General features: G+C 32.5%; 1 protein-coding gene across 2 annotated transcripts in view; it reads left to right on the plus strand.

The window, feature by feature from the left end:
- LOC145727948 (uncharacterized) overlaps positions 1–25,053 on the plus strand; it is an 89,933-nt gene that overhangs the window by 10,290 nt on the left and 54,590 nt on the right. The window lies entirely within an intron of this gene.

Raw genomic sequence — 25,053 nt, forward strand, 5'->3', positions numbered from 1 at the left:
AAAAGTGTCTTTGTCACACTCCACAGCTTGTTCGACGGCAATCGCGTCAATTACTAACACTACTGATAATAAAAAAAACATTTTATTAAAAATATAATTGAGCGAAAGTTAATAAACATAACTCACGTATCAAGGTGTACGTGAGTTATGTTTATTAACGTTTTCGTATTAAACAGTACATTATAAATTTCAATAATGTTAAGTAACCCAATTCAATTAATTGTCAATTTCAAATACCCGTTCAAGGATTCTAAATACCTTCCTGTCAATTCAGGCAAGTTAACTAGGGCCATTAATTGAATTGGCTTTTCATTTAGGCCACATTAAACCAACTAGCAATTAAAGTTTCGGCCTCAAAACCGCGACTAAAAGTAGCTACTTTAAAATAAATGCCAATGATTAGGAAAATCTCTTTCCGTCGAATATATTACTATAAAAAAATACGACATCCTGCAAACCCACTACACAACCCATCCAACCAACTTCTCTACGAACGTACGAACATGACTAAAATAACTGACAGACTCATACAACTACAAACCAAGTGGAAAAATAACCCAAACAACTTGACAATTGTAAATCCACTATGCATAACCAGACAGACTAGACAATCCCGTTATCTTTTCCCCGCTCTCACCCTGTTAGAACATTTTAATTAGAACTTTTTTTTTTTTCTCAATGTATAATTTGTATATATTAATTAGAAATAAGATTACCTGTACATATTAAAAAACATGTATACATAGGCAGAAAGACCGTAATGGTCGATAGCCGTTTTTTCTTGGAAATAAAGATTGTTTATATATATATTACTATAATTTATAGGAATATATTTTGATAAATGCAAATGGTTTGTGGAGAATTTCAAAATCTCTTGTCTGTTCTGATAGAGAGATAATATTTTTTGTTTTTGTTTTGTATGGGGACATTATTATGTTACGTTACATTATAGTTATAAGTTTATTATTTTTGACACTTGCCAACAACAATAAAAAAAATATGGTCATGGTCGTTTAAAGTTAAATAATGAGTAGCTCTGGCATTTCCACTTTTATTCTTTCAAAACGTTTTTATAAATCACAATCTTTCTTACAAAGAATATTTCATTTTTGATGACAATGAATTGACATCAATTTTATCTCATCTGTATATTTTACCGGTTACCTGTATTTTACCTACAGATATACGTATCAAGGTTCGACAAATTTTTCTAATAGCTAATATTTCACAATATTATTTATATTAAATATTTTTTTTCCTTCTACAAAATATTTCCAGAATTTTAAGCACATTCAGACTCAACTTTCTTAAATTACCTCAATTGACTATTTCATTTTATTTAATTACATACAGGGAAGCCCAAGAAAAAGACCTTGTTTTTGTTATCTTAACTAAACTAAGTTTATAACTAAAATAAAAAAGTAATATAAAACTATGCATCTCAATATTCTCTAAAACCTTTGTATTTAACAACTTTTTGTATTTTTCGAAACAAATGAGATAATAAACTTTACTCATTTTAAAGAAAATATTTAAATTGTTACAAGCTTATTCGTTGCCACTAAAATTGCTTAGTGTTTGAATTAACAGGAACTCAAAATAAAAATACAACTAGCGATCTCTAAGCACATTAATTACTAACATGATTGGATATTAGCAGGAGACGCACCTGCATAACCTTTGCCTGGAACGGTCAGTGAATTTAATGGAAAATTCGAAATTGAAATTTTGTCGAGCTAGGAACGCTTTAGTTGAGCTTTAACGCGAATATTTGCGTATAAAATCTCTTTAAATTACTAAAACTCCATTAATCACAATTTATTTAATTTTTTTCCATTGCATTGACATTTTGCTTACTTAAACTTCTAAGCACGGAGATGCTACTTGCAAATATTCATGTTTTCCTTGAGCTTGCAAGTGAATTTTTAAGAAAATGTTGTTTGTACGTTTGTACAAAGTCTCAAAATTAAATTTCGAAGGAATTCGTTCTAGGGTAAGTAGTTATTTTTATGCTACTGAAAATGGCGTGTTCTTTGAGTGAATTTGCATTATCTTTTTTATGATTCCTTTCTAATTGCAAGCAGTGAAAATCATGATGTAGTTGCAAGGAAAACCGGCAATAATATTGTCACGTTTAAATTGTAAAGCCTTTTTGGCCCAACAAGTTAAACGAGACGTGAGTTTATTACTGTGATAAACGCCGTTACCGAGATCTTGTTTGAGAGGTAGAATCAAACCACTTGGTAGAAAACTATAATTTAATAACTAAATAGCAGTTAAAATTAAATGACAAAATGGTTGGTTTATCAACTATTTGAACCGGAATAAAACCTTCAAACATAATTCTCAAAAGTAACACAAACAATACCTTTTACGTGCCCAAAATATTACAATAATTAAATAGATTCTACTTACATTTGGTAAACAATGATGATATTATAATTTAGGAAATGGTTTACTATTGAATTAATTTACGAACCCGGTGCGGGTTGCAGATTTCGGGACGACTACATCATGGTGTTATGAGGCGGAGTCTCCGACCGTCTCCCTTACCGACGCATGTCGACCTTAATTTATACTCGATTGATTGGCTGACTTCCTCTTTCTGCAGTAGCGGTGATTTGTCATTACTAAAAATAGCGATAATGCACTATAAGCACAATAAGGTTACAGTCACAATGCACGACTGTAACCTTGCCTCGCGCATTTTATTATTTTGCCATCTCCGAATATCTGCTTTAATTTAATGAATTTATACTTTTAAATACTAAGTCAATTTTATATTACTTTTTGCTGCACTCCTAGTAAGCAGTAGCTACAGGGTGTCTGGATTTAAAGGGTTTGACAAAAACACCCCATATAGAGTTTAAAAAACCCTAAATAGTACCTATACATGTTTAAAGCGTGATTTTTGCCAATTTTCAAATTTCTATCTATACTATCTACTATTATTTTTATCTAGCTAGAAAATGGAATTTTCTTGTCAAAACCCTCTAAATCCGCACCCCCTGTACATATCTATTCATATCTTGGTTTGCATCATCATGCAGGTGTGGTAAAAAATCGTGTGACAGAGAAACACTGATAAAAATCACTGGCAGGACAAAGACAGAAAACCCAATAAAAAGTCTAGTAACTTCGTAGCACTGTTGTCAGATATCTATCTGAATTCATCGATTGAATTAGTTACCATTTTGTTATTGAAACATTCCCATTTATTTCGATGAATGGGTGTTTACGGTTTGGGCTAGTTTTTGCATTAATTTTCATCTGTCAAAAGTAAATAAATTGTCAAAACTAGACTAGACTTGTTTTCTGTATATACAGGGTGTCCCACGACGAAAGACCTCGATTGATATTGGAAAAAGTATAAATAGGAGAGTTTTGAAAATTTGGTAGGATACTGATGTGGGCATGCCCAATCCAACTAAAATATTTTCAAGATGGTTGCACTTCCGCTTATACCGGAAGTCGATCACAACTTTCTTATTTTAAATAGAACACCCTATATATTATTACATATTTGGATTCCTCACAAAATTCTGACCAACTTTTGTATAGAATGCCCTATGTCTATCTCTAGCCGTTTTCGAAATATTTGATGTTTTTCCAAAAAAGTGACAGTTGCAACGCTCAACATATTTTTGTACTATGTTAAAACCGTATTTCATTTTGCAATGAAACTTTGGGTTATTGTAAATAAAGGATCGTTTTATTAAACTGAGGGTGCGTAACGACTCATTTGTATACAGGGTCGTCAAAAAAAAATCATAAACTTGCCACTAAAAAAAATGAAAAATCTCAAGTTTTTTAAATGGAAACCCCCATTTTTTATGACGGAATCATTTTGAGCATTAAAAATTACTATAAGTTTCAATTTACTTGCCTATACCTAAATCCAACCCATTTCGTTTTATTTGAGAATAAATATTTTTTTAATATGCTGCACGGTTGGGATTATGTGGTGTTCTAGTTGGTCATGCTTTTGCCACACGGTGATATTGGAGAACTGCAGGGCATGTTAATAACACTTGTTTTGAGTGTTTTGACAACTGCAAATATGCCGTGTCGTGGTTACGTTATTCAAACCAAGATTGCTTAAATCTGTTTATTATTTACGGAAAATGTGATAAAGTTGTGAGTAGAACATGTGAGGTATTTGCCGCTCGTTATCTAGAAAAACCAAATCCATCACCAAAAGCTGTCAAGCAAATAATTGAAAATTTTAAGAATACGGGATATGTGAAGATAAAAGCTATTAAAACAAAACCAATTCCTAATAATACAAATGTAGAAATTGCAATTTCTAACCAACTTTTGTGTACAATGCCCTATTCCTATCTCTAGCCGTTTTCGAAATATTTGATGTTTTTCCAAAAAAGTGACAGTTGCAATGCTCAACATCACCGTCAGGTCTCCAATATCACCGTGTGTCAAAACCATGGCCAACTAGAGTACCAGCTAATCCCAACCATGCAGCCTAATAAAAAAATGTTTATTCTCAAATAAAACGAAATGGGTTGGATTTAGGTATAGGCAAGTAAATTGAAACGTATAGTAATTTTTAATGCTCAAAATGATTCCGTCATAAAAAATGGGGGTTTCCATTTAAAAAACTTGAGATTTTTCATTTTTTTTAGTGGCAAGTTTATGATTTTTTTTTGACGACCCTGTATACAAATGAGTCGTTACGCACCCTCAGTATAATAAAACGATCCTTCATTTACAATATCCCAAAGTTTCATTGCAAAATGAAATACGGTTTTAACATAGTACAAAAATATGTTGAGCGTTGCAACTGTCACTTTTTTGGAAAAACATCAAATATTTCGAAAACGGCTAGAGATAGACATAGGGCATTCTATACAAAAGTTGGTCAGAATTTTGTGAGGAATCCAAATATGTAATAATATATAGGGTGTTCTATTTAAAATAAGAAAGTTGTGATCGACTTCCGGTATAAGCGGAAGTGCAACCATCTTGAAAATATTTTAGTTGGATTGGGCATGCCCACATCAGTATCCTACCAAATTTTCAAAACTCTCCTATTTATACTTTTTCCAATATCAATCGAGGTCTTTCGTCGTGGGACACCCTGTATTGTGCGCTGTTTGTACTGTTTGTTTATTGTTCACTGTTTTATTTCGTTTTTTTTTGAGGTTTTTGTATTTGACAAACCCAAAAATCGAAATTAGTAAGAGTTGTCGCAACGTACCTGCAATTTGACTGCTTAACGAAAAACAAATAATTTGATTTAGCTTTTTAAACGAAATGTTTGCAGAAACCGAATTGAACACTTATTTCAAACAGAACATCAAAATAATTGGAAATGATTAAGAATGTTTCAATCACAAAATTAATTTTTAAAGTAGTATAGTCGACAAATTAGAGGTTTTTAGCAACATCGGAGCAAAATTTTCTCCCACTTGGACTTCTTGTAGGTTTTTTGTCTTTGTCGCATGCAGTTATTAACGTTTCTATGTTCGTTACATGCTTCTCCTATGGTCGGTTTTTCTTTTACCACACCTATATATTATTTATATCGGTCAATTGCCTTTTTGGCTGGCATATTTACATTTACAACTGCTTATGAAAAAATGTCTTGTAACACGTTAAAACTCACCCTGTACAGAGTGCTGCATTTTCGATGGTTTTACGGGGTACAGAGAAAACGGTAATAGATAGAAAAAAAGTAGCATACGTGTTCTGATCTCTTTTTCTGAGCTGAGATGACTGGCGAAGAGTTGGCTGCGCAAACTTCTTTTGTTTCAAAGATACGGGGGGCTTTTGAAAATTGGTCATTTTGGAACCTCCTCTGTATTTCATTTGCTATTAAAGTTATCAAAAAAGGAAAAACGGTTTCCGGTAGAAGTTTTGACGTAGAATCCAATGGCGTAGTCAGTTTTTTTCTATTACGTTTAGTTTCTGACATATGACAGTAAGTTATATTTTTTTAAATGGAACACCCTATATATTTTTGGTTCATTTAATTCTGTTGATTTTTACTTTTTCAACGGTGTATTAAAACATATAAGTTTGTAAACGTTAATCTTGGTAATTAGAAAAAAAGCGTTTCCTTAACAAAAAAGTGCTAAATAATATGTATAGAAATACCCACAGTCGAAACAAAATTTGGCTATGTTCATATTAACATGTTACATGTTGTTTATAAACAATTTTTTCAACTTCCACCTTAAAAATAGTAGAAAATAGAAATAGCCACTTTTCTTATCAAAGTGACGGTAGAACTGTTTGTAACTTAGATTTTTAATAAGATTTATTTAAAATATTTAATTTTCTGATGTGTTAGTTTATATGATTTCCGATTTTGTTTGGTATTTTAGATATTAGCCTTTATTTACCTTAGCAAAGGTCTTTTTTTAAAATAACAGGATTAACCTCTACAAACTTATATGTTGTAATACACCGTTGAAAAGGTAAAAATCAACAGAATTAAATGATATAAAAATATATATGATGTTCCATTTAAAAAAATGTAACTTACTGTCATAAGTCAGAAACTAAACGGAATAGAAAAAAACTGACTACGCCATTGGATTCTACATGAAAACTTCTACCGAGAACCGTTCTTCCTTTTTTGATAACTTTAAGAGCAACTGAAATACAGAAGAGGTTTAAAAATGACCAATTTTCGAAAACCCCCCGTATCTTTGAAACAAAAGAAGTTTGCGCCGCCCACTTTTCGCCGGTCATCTCAGCTCAGAAAAAGAGATCAGAACACGTATGCTACTTTTTTTCTATCTATTACCGTTTTCTCTTTACCCCGTAAAACCATCGAAAATGCAGCACCCTATACAGTATAGCTCTGGAATATTTATAAACAAAGCTATTCAGAACATATTAAGCGCACAAAACTGACTTGATATTGAGGCATATCTTTCACGAGTTGAGATATTGCTTTGAAACAATGTTATAAATTCGTTTTGTTCGGATCGATTCTCTGGAAGACAGATATCAGGGTCGACTTTTTGAGCCTCCAATTTATTTGTACCACTTTTTCTCTCGGCAACTTTGATAAATTTCCAATTGTGGCATCATCTTGATAATTAAAATTTAATAATGGTCAACGTCATTTTGTATGCCATTATAATAATGCATTTAACCAAGTATTCCCTTTGAAGGATTTGACATCGAAAAGGGTACAATACACTGGAAAGGGAAACGCAAATGGAAAAGGTCCTAAAAACAATGCGTTGTTTCGTCTTTGACGTGCTCGGATTTTATTTCTTTCTCTTGTAGTTGCGGCTTTGAGAGTCCGCCATCTTGGTCTGTTGTTTACGATTTCTTTAGAGACTCAAAATGAACGTAGTTTAGAAAAATCAAAGCATATGACTTATTCTGGAGTTCCTATTTGTTCCTACTTTCACAATTCAATTCTATGGTGTAACAGTTATTTACCGTTTGAATTTATAATGAGCATAATTCGCAAGCGAACGTTTGAAACGGTTAAGCCGCAATTCGCAATCGATCCTTGAAAGTTTTGAAGTTTTGAGTTTGCCAAAACCTATTTTAAAGTCGATCCGCCTTGGCTCGTCGATTTGCTTCCGCGAAATAGCTAACAGCAGTAGCACAAATGAGATATTTATTGAATCGGGCCCTATAAAATGGCAATCTTGGGGCTTAAGTTCTTCAACTGAAAAATCAGTCGGCGATGCATAATTGGGTTTAACTAGAAATGAAATTGAATTTTCTGAAAATATAGTACGATTGTAATTATGTTTCAACTGGGAGTTTGTCGAAAGTTTTATAGTTATTTAAGCAGAAATTTTTAGATAACCTAAACACACATAACCTTTCTTAAAATGTGGAATAGCTCTCTTAAGGCACATAAAAAGATGGATAGTCTTCTTCTTCTTCTCCCTTTTTAATATGGATGTCCATATAGGTAGGCTAGTGCCTGTTTTGTCCGATTAATATATTTATATTGGATATAGTCACTGTAACGAAATAGTTTGGCGATAACGACGGAAGTAAGGGCCCCTAGGCAACAACCCTGTCTGGGTCCGCAGGCTATGCAATTAACTTTTTTCATGTTATTTTAAACGTAATGAAGTAAACCAAATTTCAAGGTGTTTACTGTTTTTGTACCAAATGAGTAAGAATAAATTTCTGATAAATGACAAATACTTTGTTTCTGGGAGTTCACATTTTTTCTCCCTGACTATACCAAATTTTGTAAGGTTTTTTCATGTTATTGAATAGAAAATGTAATGAGGATTACAAAAATGTGCTAAAAACAGTCTTTTTCTAACTCCAAATGGGTTTTACAGTCGATTTTGTCCCTGGCTGTCCTTTCAAACTGTGTTTCTGGCAGTTCAAATTTTGACTCCACTTTTCTCCCTGACTGTACCAAATTTTGTAGTGTTTTTTCATGTTATTAGATAGGAAATTTAATGATAATTACAAAAATGTGCTAAAAACCGTAATTTTCTAACTCTAAATGGATTTTACAGGCGATTTTGTCCCTGACTGTCCTTTCAAACTGTGTGTCTGTCAGTTCAAACTTTGACATCGCTTTTCTCCCTGACTGTATCAAACTTTGTAGTGTTTTTTCAGGATATTGGATAGGAAATTTATTGAGGATTCCAAAAATGTGCCTAAAACTGTCATTTTCTCACTTCATGTGGGTTTGGCAAGCAACTTTGTTCCTGACTCTCAAACTTTTAAACTGTGCTCAAAAGTTGCAAAAAATCAGGGTTTTGAAAAGTTGTACTGCATTTTTGTATCGAATACTACAAAAAAGTAGTATTTGATACAAAACGTGTTTCTGAGATTTATGACAGCCATTTTGACACTGGTCACGTGATTGTCTAGCTAAATTATCCTCCAAACACCGCGTGATAAATATGACTAATGCCAAAACTGTCAAAATTTAATTACAGTTTGCAAAAATTACAGTTTCACACAGTTTTCGAAACATGACGTGTTTCTGAGATTTATGACAGTTATTTTGAAAGTTGTCCGTAAATTACTGGTAAATTACAAATTGATTAAATAATAATATCTTCAGATTTACGTCATTTTTCTCATCTCAAAAACATATTTGTCCTAATTTTTGTAATAAAAAAAAGTTGACAAAAAGCTGAAAATGCTATTTTTTAGAAAAAGCAACTTGTTGATAAAAAGATTATAAGATTGGAACTCATTTGATATAAGATTCACTTTGTCAGAAAGGTCTTACTTTATTTATTTTATTATTGATAAACCAAAATCTCTAAAACAATAAATACATAATAAATCAAATCAGTCATTATTTTTCAGGATTTTATTTTGACAATATTGCCCAAAAATGGCTTTCATGAAATTAATGACAGTCATGACAGGAAAATTATATTTTATAAGCAAATTGCAATTGAACCCATAAATTTACTGGTAAAATTGCTAAATTTTCCTGTTACACTGAATTTTACTTTTCCAATTTTACTTTACCTTATCTGTAAATTTCCATCACTCATCACTATTTATTTATATTTTCGAATTTTGTGTAGAATCCAATAATGCGGTGTTTCATGTTGTGGTAAATCGTATTATTTTGACCCCATAAATACGCCATTAAATTATTTACCATTACTTATGGGACACCCTGCATACGTTAAAATTACAATCGACTTAAAGAAGTTTTTAATTACAATACACACATTACAATATAAATAAATATTGTGATTATGTAAATGTAGTTTATTCGTTTGATTTAAACACCTTTGAAGTAAAGTGATTTTTGTACAAAAAACTTCTGACCAACAAAACCAAAACTTCATTAGACATTATATTCTGATAAAAAAAATTATAAAGTTTTCCTCAGTTTGTAAATTAGCAGTTAGCTACAAGCTACAAGTATTTTCAATATCCAAACTTGTTAAGAACTGTCTGAAAGTCCATTAAGTAGTTTTCCAGTACTTGACAACCGTTTGCTTTAATAAGTGTCTCTTCCAACTTCCTTAGCAATACCGATTGTAAAAGTTTTTCGTTACAACTTTCAACTAAAAAAGCAGCTTTTCCTTTTACATGCAATCGGAGTATCATTAACAGGGATAAAAAAAAGTGTTTTTCAATTAAAAAGGTAGCAACAATACACTAAAGTTTAGAAACTACTTTACATCTCATTTTACATATTAGTTACATAATATGTTTGCGACTGAGTATAAGCTCACTCTGTAAGTTAACGCGGGATATGAATTTTCGAATAACAGTCTCTATTGAAGTAAGTCAAAAATTTAAGTAAAATGGGATGACGTAACAATATAATTGAAAGGTGTTTTGACTCATTGTATTTTGTATTTTGGCCAATTTAAAATTTCTATATAAAAATTAGATTATTTACAGTTGACTACTTGAGCTAAATTTGGTTGAGTGCAATTTTCAAGATGAAGTTTACAAGCGCTGCACGTAAATTGGAAACGAAAGTTAAATGTAAATGGAGGGTCCTGTGACGTCAAGTGAACATGGCGCTTCCCTTGCATTCCTCACTTAGATAAAATTTTCAAGGAACAAAATGTAACATCGGCATTCAGGGCATCCTGCACATGTGGCTAAATGACTTATTATTAGAGTGCTGTTTAGCAAGAGATGGTTGTTGTGAATTTTGTGGATTAATTTTTTTTCGAAAAGAGCTCTAAAATAAAACAAATTTAACAGTAAATAACAGGTTTTATTGATGAAAAAAGTCGTTTATAAACTAACATTTTCTAAAAATATGAACATTTGTTCGACAGTTGATAAGTGGAAAATACTGTGGGTGCCAGTAAATTACAACTCAAACGCACGTCCGGGAAATTTGAGATGACAGTGACATGATTTGTCATCGAATTTGAAGTTTATTATCCAAACATACGATAGCATTTAATATTTAAAGATTACTTTTATCCTATCAACTTCAGGAGATTGATTATGTTAACTGACTAAAAATACACATTTGGTTATCCTTTGTGTTCATTACGTTTGGTAAATGAGGTACTTTCTCACAAAACACTAATCAAGTTTAATGTCTTCTTCTTCTTCTTATTCATATTTAAGATCTCGCGATCTGTTAGTTTTGCAGGTTCCTCTGGGTCAGTTTCTGGACTGCCAGCTGTCCTTCCATTTCTTAGGTGGTCTTCAGGGTTCTCTTTTCCCTATTGGTTTCCCTTCAAAGTACGATGCGATTCTTTGTCTCCCCTATCTTACGATGTTGAAATAATTTTTTGTTTGCCTATTTCATTATATTTTTCGTAATTTTTTCTTTAACCTTTTTCTCTACAAGTTTTCTCTGTCAAATAATTTACTCAACCCAGTGCATACCACCTTCTTGTTGTAGCTACTATCCCATTCGTGCAAAACATGCTTCTTACAACACTAGTTATGTAATATACTATTTTCGTATGTTAAATAAATATAATGTGGCTGCAGATGTGTGATTATTAAATTGGGAGGCATATCATTGACATTAACTGGCAATAAGCCTTTTGTATTTTTTTCTTTTTCCGTAACATTATGTCAGTTTTATTATTTCTTTGTTAGTTATGTTTTCTTAGTTTCACCGTTACACAATTCTCTGTGTGTCTCTGACGGATTTTTTAATGAGTTCTGCCATGACAGTTTTAGTAAAATTAACTTGAAAACTGCTTTGGGTTATGTACTCAAGACTTTGTTTTTGTTCACTTTATGCAATTTCAAACTAAAATAACCATATTGAAATTTCCAGCTTGAAACTCTCTAAAAGGTTATTAAGAAGTTTTCGGAAGCCCCTATTACATTTCCTTCAATTTAAATATCACTTCAAAGTTTCTTAAAAATACCCCCGGACTAGCAGGTGACGGTTTCTAATTATAATTTCCAAGTCGAGTGAGTCGAAGCTATGCAAAAACATATGAAAATACCGGAAAAAACGAGAATTACGAGCAGTGTTTAGCAACAAAGCGGCGAATCGAGAAACTCGCAACCAAAAAGTTGTAAAGCAGTTTTAGTGGGTGTATTCAAATTTTAATTAGAAACGGAGCAAGTTTTGCAGGAACGTGCACCCGGCCGGGAAATTTCCTGAAAGTAACCACGTGAAATATGGGTCCTACACATGAATATAAATGCGAGACATATTGCCGAGGTCGTGTCATTATGCCGGACCGTTTCGGCCCAAATACCGAGTTTTAATTTCCTTTTTAGCATTTTGCTTTTGTTTCTACGGCCATAGATGCCTCGATCGTTGGACGGTTTTCAGCGTTGTTACTCGCGGAAACTAAATATTTGAACAGAGCAAACACCTTTTAAAACACTAGACCGAATATATACTTCCAATACAAAAAAGGTTCTTTTCTAAAGGTGTGGAAGATTGTCCTATCCAGGTTTACTAGCAGATTAGAATAACTGTTGTCAGGGGAATTTAACTTCATTTTCATAACAGAAAAGTCGTTCATTCCGCTTATAACCCCATTTTCATAACAGTTAAAACCAATAGTGAAAGTTTTGAAATTTTGCATTTTTGACAATGCAAAAAACCTACCACCAATATCAGTTAATTCAAAAGGAAGAGACTCTCAGATGGCAAAATGGATTCGATTAAAGCAATATAATCGGACTATATTTTGGAGGAATAAAATGTTTGTTTCTCCAAATTTTGCCGTTTTTTGACTTTTTTTACGTTTTAAAGGTTGATTTAACCCTTTTTTTAACCCCCAAAATTTAAAGAAACTAAAATTATTTATTTTTTCTATGGTTAGAAATTGATTTAACCCATTATTCAAAGTGATTAAGGTATGTTATATCAGCTTTTCAAAGTTTTTTCCAAATTTTTCAAAAAAAAAATCCAAATTTTCCAAAGATTCTATGGATTGTATAGAGTGACTACCAGTAAAGTTTGAATTTTTACCACCTTTTTGGCAACATTATGGAAAAACTAAAAATAAATAGAATACCTATTTGTTTGTTATTTTTTTCATCGGAAATCAAATTTACCTTTATAAAGTGATATAAGCCCATAGTTTGCGTTATACGAAGTTGTGGTTTTCGATCATTTTAAGGCATTGCAATTTAAAAAAAAAAAACAATTTTATAGTAATTTTACATCATAGGAGTTTAAATAAAGTGAGAGAGTACTGGTCTAAAGGAGAAGAGAGAGTCTATGAACAAAACAGGATTTAAACACATACAATTTATGTTATTCTCTTCAATATTAACAATAAGTAAATCAGTATATCGTAGTTTCCATTAAATAATACCATAAATTAATAGTATGTTATTCAACGAGCATGTAATAACAGCTATTACTCACGAAGGTAAAGTTTGTGACACGAGCCCAAGGCGAGTATTGTAAATCATCGAGTGAGTAATAGCAATTATATCGGTGGTCTCAGTGGTGAATCAGTGAGCAAAGACTCATTACCCACGGATAGGTAATGGGTTTTATTATCTATTAAAAAATAGTCAATAATTTCTACTATGTACTTGACAAAACTTTATCTTCGTGAGTAATAGCTGTAATTACATGCTCGTTGAATAATATACTATTAAAGTATGATCGCAAATCTGAAATGAAAACAAAAATATACATGGCTGAACAAAAATCTGTCGTTAGCTGGGCTGATCGCCATTGTCTATAATACAAACATTTAAAGCAGTTTGTAAAAAGTCCCGCGGTTTTATATGTCATGTTTTGGAAATGCTTATTTACTTCCAAGGAACTAACTAACTATCTGTCCTTAAAGCCGTTTATGGACAATAAGTACCAAAATTGCCCGTAAAACTCACTTTGAAGTGAGTTAATGACAGTTTTAAGCACATTTTTAAAATCCTTCTTAAATTTCCTACCGAATAACCTAAAAAAAACTGAAAAACTTGGTACCGTCAGAGAGAAAAGTGCTCTCAAAGTTTGAATTGCCGAAAACACGGTTTTAAGGACAATCAGCGACAAAATCGGGCGTAAAACCATCTTGGCGTGAATTATTGACAGTTTTAAGTACATTTTTAGAATCCTTCTTAAATTTCCTATCTAAGATGTTCTCCTGGTTTTGATTTTAATAAATTATTTTTTTCAATTGTGGTTGCTCTATTCAATTTCATTTTGATTTGAAACACCAAGGATATTTGACATAACCCACACACGACAAAGCGTTAATTAGCCCAAAAACGTCCCTTAGACACTAAGTGGCAGGAAGATGTTTTACCATACACGGTATTCGTTATTTCAAGTATCAAATGACACTATAAGTCAGAAAATCTGTCAACCTCGTGTTTTCTCTTAAACTTTATTTGATTTTTGCTGCTTATTTCGTGTACTGTAGACGTTCTCGTTCTTTACGGTCTTGGGGTCACATGGGTTTTGCTCATACACTTCCCTTGTCAAATGTCTAAAGTGCAATTTGCTGCCATTTAAAGTATCTATTGACTTAAACAATCAATTACACTGAGTGCAACTTGAAATTTTACTTTTTTATGCAAGTTTTTCTTTCAATTTCACTGTCTCTAGACACCCCGTACCTATAGTCTTATCGGTCATGAGCTTCCTTAGAATGACAGATAGAAAGTTACTACGATGGCTTAATTCGATATGGAATATTGTAGTGTTGTTTTTCTTGGAAAAAACGATATTTCTAGAGTCACTAAACAACCCTTTCTTGTGTTATAACAAAACCAAAATAGTATTGGTTAATTGGCATGAAAAATTAACTTTAAGAAATAGATTGTTTTTCTTTTCCCTTTCCTGAGTGAAAGTTTAACATTTTTGTCCGGGCTTCGTGTCCATCCTACATTGTAGGTACAGTTTTTTCCGTCCATAAAACTCAAAATCGTGAGGTTTTAAAAATGAGTAAACAGATCAGTTTCGTATAGAGTCGTCGTTTATTATTTGTTGATAAAACCCCGTATGAGAAATCATAACAATCCATTTAATGAAGCGCCAACGAATACAACCTAATCAGCTTACACATGGCCGCCATCTAATGTAGCAAGAAAGTGCCACATGGGCGCTATCTGCATCTGCCGACATTGTAAATTCGACCAATTTAATTAAGCTAAATTTAGCGTATCAGCCAAATGACTACAAATACTGCGCTTTAATTGCATCGGGGGGGATAGTATAGGATCTTGGTTTGTGGCCGCCGTCATTTATGTTGTGCAATTTTACTGCTTTGATTACCATGATGATTTTCGGATAATTAAAATTGCCTAGCCTTTTGGAAGAAGCTTTGTGAATGGATTAAAGTTATTCATATCGAGCGCACTCGGTTATTTGCATGGTTTTGTTTCAGCCACTGTTACGTTACGGACCGTTGACATCGATGCATTGTTAAAGGAAATTGCGGTCAGCCCGGGAAATTAGGTTATAAATTGTATGTTAATCTTAATGAAATTCAGACAAGTTAAATTAATATAGGATATTATCAATGAAGCTAGTCAATCCCAAATTAGTAAAACTTTAGTGTAGTTTACACAACAAACATTGGACAGTTTCCAAAAAAATCATTTCTGGCATCCAGTTGACTATACTGGAATGAAGGTATTGTTCTTTGGTTATCAAGCCCTATAGCCTCTCTGATGAGCCGTAATACGGCGAAACCGGTCAGAGGATTGGGATTGATAAACAAAAAACCAAACCTCACCATTTTTAAATTAATTTGTTTTATTTTTATTATAAGATGTTACTACCCTTAAAGTGGTTACCACAACTTTACTTGCTTGTAGCTCGATTAGCCAAAAATGATATCTGTATCTGTAGAGTGGGGAGGGTGAGTGTAGACCCACAGCACTTAGGCCACATGTGACCCAGTACATCCTCCCGAGTTGTCCACCTAGGTCACCGTCCTGCCTTTCCCAGGAAGGTGGACAGGTCACTAGGGGACATCTCTTTTATGTCGGCAGGTGTAGGCCAAGACTCACCGAACATACACTCTCTTATTGACGATAATTCCGGACACTCGCATAAGACATGCCCGACAGTTTCATCTTCCTCTGTTCACACATCCTGCATAGAGGTGTGTCTACTAGCCCCATAGTATGGAGATGTTTCCTTAGTTGACAGTGGCCACTCAGAAATCCTACTGTTAAACGTAGGTTCTTTCTGGTCATCGCCAAATATTTCTTCGACCCCAGCTTCCCAGGGTAATCCTGGCAAGACTGCATCCTTTGATTCCATCCAATCTCTTTAGGGATTGAGCATGGGTGTAGCGTTTGGCTAGTTCCGCAATTGTCGAAGTCATCACTGGGTCCTAACATTTTTAGTCCAGCCGCTTCCCTGGGTAAAGAGTCGGCAATGCGATTACCTTTGCTCCTATCGTGCCCTTTAACCCATCTCAGGATAATATTGTTATCTACCGAGGCGTTAGCTAAATCTTGGTGGCACTCTAGTACTAGCCCTGAGGTAACACGTTGTCTGTTCAGGGCTAATATGGCTTGTCTACTGTCCGTGCAGATTATTATGTTTTTGCCAGAAATACCTTTTCTGGTGAGTTCTTTCGTGGCTACCACCCAGTTCCGTTTGAACCACGCTGGTATTTTTTCCCATTCCCCACTTAATCCTTAGGCTTAGTGACCTAGAGTAAACTCCACATCCTGATCCTTCTTTGGTTTTTGAGTCGTCTGTGTAAATACGTATTGCATTTGCAGCCTCTGACTCTGAGTTCTGTTTTATATGTATTTTGTCGGGTTTGTTAAAATTCAATTGCATCACTGGCTGCCTGCAGGCTTAGCCTCAATTGACCTGCTCCTACTGCGGGGTTTACACCAGCCGTGCGCAATCGTAACATGCCCATTAACGCAACCTCCTTAACGTACAGGTCCAGAGGGGTCAGACCAGTAATTAATTCCAAGCCAAAAATGGTATTACTTTAATTTTTCATAAATGTATATTTACACTTATATTCTTGCTTCTTTTATTCATACTGTGTACACCTTATGAAAATGGAATATCCTCTACCCCTACCAAAAACGTCACTGAAGTCTTCTCGTTAGGAAAAAGTTAAGTTTCTTCTTATTAGGGAAATAAACTTTGCCTGTTAATCTTAATTTAACTGTTCTCATAACAGTAATTATTTTGAATTAATTAGCTTAATATGAATTTTACTTAAAAGCACATTATACATTTTTAATGAGAAATGTAGAGGTCTATAAATTGCTAAATTTCTATTTAATATAATTCAAGTCATCCACATGAATTGGATTTAGATCATTAAATCTTATGTACTTTTTGTTTAATTGAAACCTGACAAACAAGATTAATAAATCACCACCAGACAAAACCTCCCCCGTCGAAATCTATTTCATCTTTCTACTCTATTTGCAATTCACAGTTCGAGCCGTAATAAATCATTCTCCAATAAAACCTGCGGCAGTTTTTTTTAATAAAAAATACACATCGCTCTTGGGTTTGGTAATAAAAACAAGTTGTATTTGTGTTCGACCCTGTCGAATACACAATATTTTCAATAATAAATCGCACTAGACACGCCCTTTCGGAATATATTGTCTAAGAAATATTTGCCTGTAGGATTTAAACGTCCATGTTGCCCCACGAGAGTCGTTTGTTTTTAGCTGGTGTTTCTGTTTGTAAATTAAAAAAATTTGCTTAGAATGCGTCGGAAACCAAATCTGTAAAATCTCTTTTCACGAAAAAATACAAGCGATACTCCGAATAAAAAGTAATTTTCCCGGCATAACCGTGAATCCCTTCAAAATATTAAATGGAATACGGCAAGAAAGGTTTCCATAAGATCCCCTTTTTATCTTTTTACACATCCTCTTTGAATGATGATTGGGTCCTTTATATTTGCTTGAATTTATGTTTTCATATTTGCATAAATATTCCTAAGGAGATTTAAATGATGCTTTAGCTTTTCTTCCATTTTCCTTTCAATATAAATAAACGTTTTTTACCTGTAAACTTGATATACTAGTGATATGATTGATTCTCAAACTGTGTAGTTCTTAGAAATGGTTAGAGACTACACGTATTTTAGTTTGCTGTAAAACTAGACTCAAAATATACTTATTTTTATGAAAGAATCTTCAATTCAAAATTTAACGTTTTCTACACCATGAGCAGTCTTCTACAGCTTCATAAGGATTTTCCTCAGCATCAGTTTCTTATGTCTTTTGCAGCGTTATAGGTCTTCTCTATAGCTAACCTAGCAGTTATTTTCTGTAACGGGATTCTTGTATCGTTGGTTCGAATCTGGCGATCAAAATCAACGTTATTTCGATCAAATGAAATGTTGACTAATTAATCGAAATGTTTTAGATATTTCCATAAACATTGATCGACATTATTTTGCAAGAAACTTGTCTCATGTCTGCTAAAATGATTTACAATCCTTTTCTAGCTTATTGTTCACTGAGTTTTCTGTCTTTCTTGTGTTTATTGTTTACCGACTAACCACTAAATCTAACCCCATTTTTCTTTGGGAACTAGTTGGATTATTTATTTTATTAAACATATAAAATCTTTAATAATAAAATAATTAACAAAATTGCAACTGATAAAAGTACCTAAATGTATATTTTAGTTCATTTTAACGTAAGTATTAACCTACGAAATTTGTTTTGATTAATAATTATTTATTGTGCTTGTGCAATTGCTTATCACAGAATCAGTGAGCAAAATATGGCCAGCAGAAAAAAAATTAAAATTACCAGCAAAATCTGGGATATTACTATTATACTACTTTTCCTGTCACATCATCTTGGGATGATACTTGGAAAATTCTTTGGTTTAGGGAGAAAGAAAAAATTGAACTTACTTTGGGCAGAATTATCAAAAAAGATAAATGTCTTGAAAGTGGACAAAAAGCCAGCAAGTAAATGGCAAAAGGTATTAAATGAATAGTTTACGGTCTGAACTATTCAAAGTACATTAACATACACAAGAACCAAATATTAAACATTGGGTTCTTTATTTGCAGTTCTGTTTATTGCAGTTTTCCATTTTGTAGTGAAATAACGTTTATCTAGTGGGTTTCTTTGATTATAGGTAATATGACAATCAATTTAATCATCTGCAAATAGAGTTAAAAAATGTACAAACGTTTTACTCGTACAAAGTTTTTTCGTAGAGCTCGAGTAGTTCTTCTTTTCACCTCTTTTCATTTTTATGTATGAAGCTAATGTAAGTATAAGAAATGTTATCGTCAAAAGTGTCATGGATCACGCCAAGTAAAAATGTCTACCATTTTTGTTATCGAAAAACGAAGCTATCCGATCGAATTTTTGATCAAATTAATATCTAATGAATTGACAAAAAATGGAATCCCAATGTTGGTGTGCTTAAGTTGTTTGAACTTGTCTGGAATATTTGAGACATTGAATCTTCCCAAAATAGGTAAATAAACCTGTTTATTGGGACGAAAGTTAAAAAAGCTCTAAATTCACCAGCTTGAACTCAGAAACTATAGCTTTCTTCCATCAACCATCTTTTTACCCCAAATTTTGCTAGGCGATTTCTAAATATTGCACAAATTTTAAAACTCCTCTCTTTCATCAATCTAAAGATTTAGAAAAGGCTTTGTAGAAACAAAATCAATATGCATCTTTCAAATAACGTATTTTGTTGCATGTTTGTGGCTTTCCACTCAAAAAAATATACCTATAGCTCTCTATTATATCTTTAGTCTTTCAAGTAATTTTTCCAAAACTTGAAACAATGTGCTGAGTTAAAAATTATAGATTTTATTCAATTTGTTGGCCATTTATGAATCAAATCATAAGTGTATCATATGTCACTGAAATGAGAAAAAAATCACTATTCTTTCGTCTAAAAATGTAATATAAGCAAAAATAAAACTGAAGATGACAAAAGACAAAGACATCGTATAGCTGAGAAACAGTGAGAATGATAATGCGTTTTTGACTTTGGCACATCTTTTCGTTGTTACAGAAAAAATAACAAACACACCCACCTACCAACAAATGTTAATACAAAAACAAATCGTGTAGGAATCTACCTAAAAAAGTAATATATATTTTCTCAGAAATAATGATCATGTAATGTTTGGTTTTTAAGCCCTAGAACTTAATAAGTTTACGGCCCTGTCTCTAAGGACAACGGACGGTAAAGTTACAAAAAACCCGTCGTCATTGACAGCGGGCGGTAAAGCAAAAATAAACCATTCTAGTTGTTCAAACTGGTCCATCCCAAGATCATTTGTGTGTAAAACGTTGTACTCAAACTTAGACTGCGGGCATAATCTTCTTTTTTCCGCCCTTGATACGTAAATAACTGTTGTGTGTCTAGTACTTAGGAACTTAGAAGAGAACTTGGAAAATAATCACCCTGCACAGAACGTTCAAACACCAAACAAACAAAAAACTTTTTTAAGTACTTTTTTATTATTTTCAATTTTTATGTTAAAAACATTATTAGTACAAACATTATAAGTATGACAGAAACGTGAGTTTCTGTCATACTTTTTGATTGCGTTACAATATTTTTATTTTCTGAAAAGTTTTTTAGTTTTTTTTAATTTTGGTCTGCTAGGCATAAGTCTTTCTGCGAATAGTTTACAATAATGACTGAAGTCAATCAATCTGACGTAGTAGCGTTTTTAATTAACATTATTTGCAGATTTTACGTCTAATACTACAAGAAATTGCTATTTTCAAAAAGTGACACATCCAACATCCGCCCTAAGTTAACATCTATAGCATGTTTACATTATTGCATATCAAAAAATGGATTTTTTAACTTGCAATCAATTCGTTTTATTTAAACAAAAACCTGACAAAAGCTATTGTATTGCCAGAATTTGGAATGCCATCGAAAAATTCAATACCCTTGCGATTATTTGGGGCTTTATATCATTTTCAATATTCAGTTATTTCTCCCAATATCAAACGCACAATAACGACCAAAATTCAAACTCGTTTAAGCGATAAATGAAATATTATGGGACAAAGGGAAATAATTTTCTCTTCGCAACGCGTAAGCTCTCGTCAGCATTAAAAATTCTTTTGCACTCTTGCAGAGGCCCTTTTGTTGAATAATTATAGCTTTCTTTATGGTCTCTGACATTTATCTTGTGTATTTACATAAAGATACTTTAGAGGTTTAAAGGGCCATTTTGGAGCTTTTATGGTCCGCAATCTTTCATTTTGCTTTCATGAAAATTGTTGTAGAGAGTTTTTAACCGTGACAGAATGCTTTAAAAGTGACTCCTCCGATTCGTGTTTCTCAATATTCCATCACTTTCCGAAAGTTCCTTTTAAATTAAGTGTTTCAACACTGCTATATTTCTTTGACAGTTACTGTAAGTTATTTTCCTTTCTAGAAAATCAGTGAATACATTTCTGCCATTTTCTCATTAAATCTCGAAAATGAAAATTCCTACTCCAATTTCGTAGGGTTTCTCTTTGTTCCGGAGAACGTAGTGTGTATCAAAGCAGAAACTCAAACAATTTGTATAATATCGATACATTAAAGGCGCATCCAACTGCTTGGCTCTTTCAGGTATAGCGCTTTGTATCAGCACGACATTTTAATCTCCATAAATACTGAAGATTTTGTTGTCTACTTGTCTCTGCGTTTGCCATGGAACAACTTAATTAAAAAGATTACGTGAAAAGACATTAAAGTTACTTTGAAATCAGTTTTTTTTGTGGGAAAAAGCGTAAGTGTTTCAATAATAATTAGATATTTTAATTATGTTTACAACGACAGTCCGCTGACAGCAGCAAAGTAAAATTTACCCATTAAAATTTAAAAAAAAGAAAAAAAATGCAGGGCAAGAAAAGAAAACCTCACCAGATCCATGATCTGAAGATAGAAAGATAAAGCTAAAAAAAAAGAACCAAAATTAAGAAAGACATAACCTCAAAATTCAGTAATAAACGAACAAACCTAGATACGTGTGAAACCAAAATAAATACAACAAAATTATGACAATATATGAGGTAATTTTTATTTTTTACTTTGTATTTCTATTTGGCAATGCTCATAAGCTTTTTGCAAAATGAAATGAGACGTTACTGCTAATTTATTTGGAGGTAAAAGTACACTTAACAATGCGTTTGAAAAACAAAATAATAATTACTTGGAGATATTGGAGCAAATTAAAAGCTTTTAGTAAAATATTATGAATTTAGAATGAACTAATTTCTGCGAATTTAGCTATAAGAAACTTTTATTAAATGAAAACTACGTATTAATTACTAAAGCAATTTGAAACGAAACTCAGAATAGGCAATAAACTCACCAATAAATTAACTGCTCATAGTTTCATTGTTTGCCCTCAGGGTCTATAAACTCTCCATTCCAACTAAAATTCCAAAGTACTAATTACACGGTTAATTAATGGTCGATTAAAGTTTTTGTCGTCTTTTAATTTATATTTGACCCCCCCAACCATGATCGGCAATCGGTTATTTAAACTGGAACGAATTTGGTAAACGTGTTAACTACCGAAAGGAACATTTTAAGATAATCGATACTATGTAAATTGTTAGTGTTCTTGCTTCGATGCTAGGAACAAAGGGAAACACGAGCAAAACAGTTATCGAATTTTCAGAAGTTTGTTAATGAGAAACTAACGGAAAACAGTATCGGAAGTAAAGCTTAATTAAAGATTCTGTGACTGCTTATTTTCAACGAAAATAACCTTGACCTTTTCTTCTAAGTAATAGCGTCCTAAATGTAGGAAATGCCTCTAATTAATTGTTTTGTGTGTTTGAAATGAGTTGTTTACTTACTTAGTAATTGAAGTTGGGACACATGATTCTTTGTCAGGTTATGTTAACATAATTTATACTCATTGGTAAATAAATTATTTTGTTTTTTTAGGTATTTAATATTAACATTAATTTTATACAGTGTTTTTAAGCTTGTAGCTTGCAGCTGGGCTACAAAAAGTATATCCCTAATTAGGTGCTTTAGTTATTAATTTTATTAATTATATGCAGTGTGTGTTTCAAAATCCATATTGGAGCCAAAGGTAAAGGAGTTTTAGAATAAATTAAAATAAATATATACCGTGAGAACAAAAAGGTTGGAATAAATTCAGAAAGACGCTCGGACCCAAATTTGTATTATTTTTACTTGTAATTTATATTTTTTACACTAAATGCCACTATTAACGGGACACCCTGTTTATGTCATTAATTTGAAATAGTTCTGTTTTCGGTTTTTAGGCTTTCTAGGTAAAATTTTGAAATTTATATATCTGTATGTTATTTTTTAAATAAGCCACCCAAATCGCTCATATTTATAGAAATTTGAAATTTTGGAAGATGGTGTGGAAAATAAATTAGATGCGTGCTATATTTCAAAAATATTTTAATCTTTCTGTCTCTTTTGGTTTAACCGAAAAGAGATGTCAACATGCTTATTTTAATTATATCACTCTGTATATTATTGTATTTTTGAATAGTCCTATCGATCTAAAATATTTTTTTGATGTATTATAACCTTAGATAACCTATAGCTATCTGCAACGGTTTTCCAAATATTAACGTTTGAAAAATGACTGATTTTTAGTCTCTGGAGTGTCATACCTCCTAATCTGAATAAAATAGAGCAAAACGGCTTGCATGTTCTTAGCTTAACTTTTTGATTGTGTGGTCATATTAGAAAATATAGTAGGTCAATTTTTTGACAGTTGTCAAAATTAAAAATATTTATTACCAAGTGATAGATCTCAAAAAGTTAAGATAAGAAGCCTCTAAAAGATAAGAAGTCTCTAAAATCTATCATCAGTGAAAGTCACACTGTCTAAAGTTAGTTTGTTACTTTCTTGACAAATTGACAAACATATTTTTAGTAACAACCTTCTTTTTCAACCAGGTATTAACATAGTATTTAACTGCTGCTTTTTTCATGAAACATAACATTGGTCGTAGAAAAACTTAGAGATGCGCAACTCTGGAGTAAATTGCTTTTTGCACCCTTGAACTTTGAAACCATCCGCTTTGCAAAAGTTGCACTTTCCTCCCTATTTGCGCAAATAACTATACGCGTATTTTTAAAGTCAACAGTTTAGGTATTGTTGCCAACACAAGCACCACAATTTTATAAAAAGTGTTCTTAAAGTGCTGATGAATTAATGGTGGATCCAACTGTCACTGTCTTTTAAGTCAACATAAATCTGTGATGAAAACAACATAGCCTCAACTTTCCACCAAGGCTCAGAGCTGATGGATTTGTTGATTGCATGTTGGAAGTCAATTTTGACCAATGACAATGTAAGCTTTTTTGAGGTTATGTATTAGCCTTTCCGGCATTAGTTATTGTTTGTTGTGTTTGTTGATTAAGGAAAATAGAAAAGGTGTAAAATACTCAGCAAAGGTTCTTTAAATGTCAGTTTTGTCAGTAGTGTCATCGATCACAAAATCCCGTTTTTTAAGTCAACAAGAAAAATGTTGCCAACCAGCTTAACAGTTCCAACACAATCTCAACACTACTTCAACAAAACCATTCTCTGACGTCATTCATCACAACTTAATGTTGACTTTAAAAATATGCGTTATTTCTCACCCAAGTGCGGGAAATCAATTTCTTTCCGCACTAGTGCGGGAAAGTCTATAGTTCGAGAACAAAAATATATATAATACTTTTACCACTGTCAGATTCAAAACGTTACCTTTCTTCTATTATATTGTTGTGTTATCTTATTTTGGTTTGATTTTTCTCACTGTTAAGACTAATCGATAACAGTGAATTAGTAAAAGTTTGTTAGATAAAAAAACAAATTTTCCATGAAACGTTAATCCGTATCATTCCTCGACTTCTGAAAGTAAACCTTAAACGCTATAAAAAGCAAATTTAGCAGAACCCTTTTTAGGTGTCAGCGAAGCTGAATTAAATATCCTTAAAAAGGCATTAGGTTTAGCAAAACTCTTCCGAACTTTAATATCGAGTTTTGGATCTCTAACGGCAATATGTCACATCAAACAGGTAAAGTTTTATTGCAGAAGTTTTTTTTTATAGATTTTTCTTCAGGCTCGGTCCGTCTTTTTAATAAAACTTTTCGAATTAATTGCTTGTCAATGTTGATCCGGGCTCCTTTTGAGCCCCTGACAAGTTTTCTAAATTAGTCGAAATACCGATAAACTGATGTTCCCTTTCAGGTTTTCGGGTCGAAACACCAC

The sequence above is a fragment of the Ips typographus genome, linkage group LG1 (assembly GCF_016097725.1).
Source record: "Ips typographus isolate SLU linkage group LG1, UJ_Ityp_2.0, whole genome shotgun sequence".
Lineage (NCBI taxonomy): Eukaryota > Metazoa > Arthropoda > Insecta > Coleoptera > Curculionidae > Ips > Ips typographus.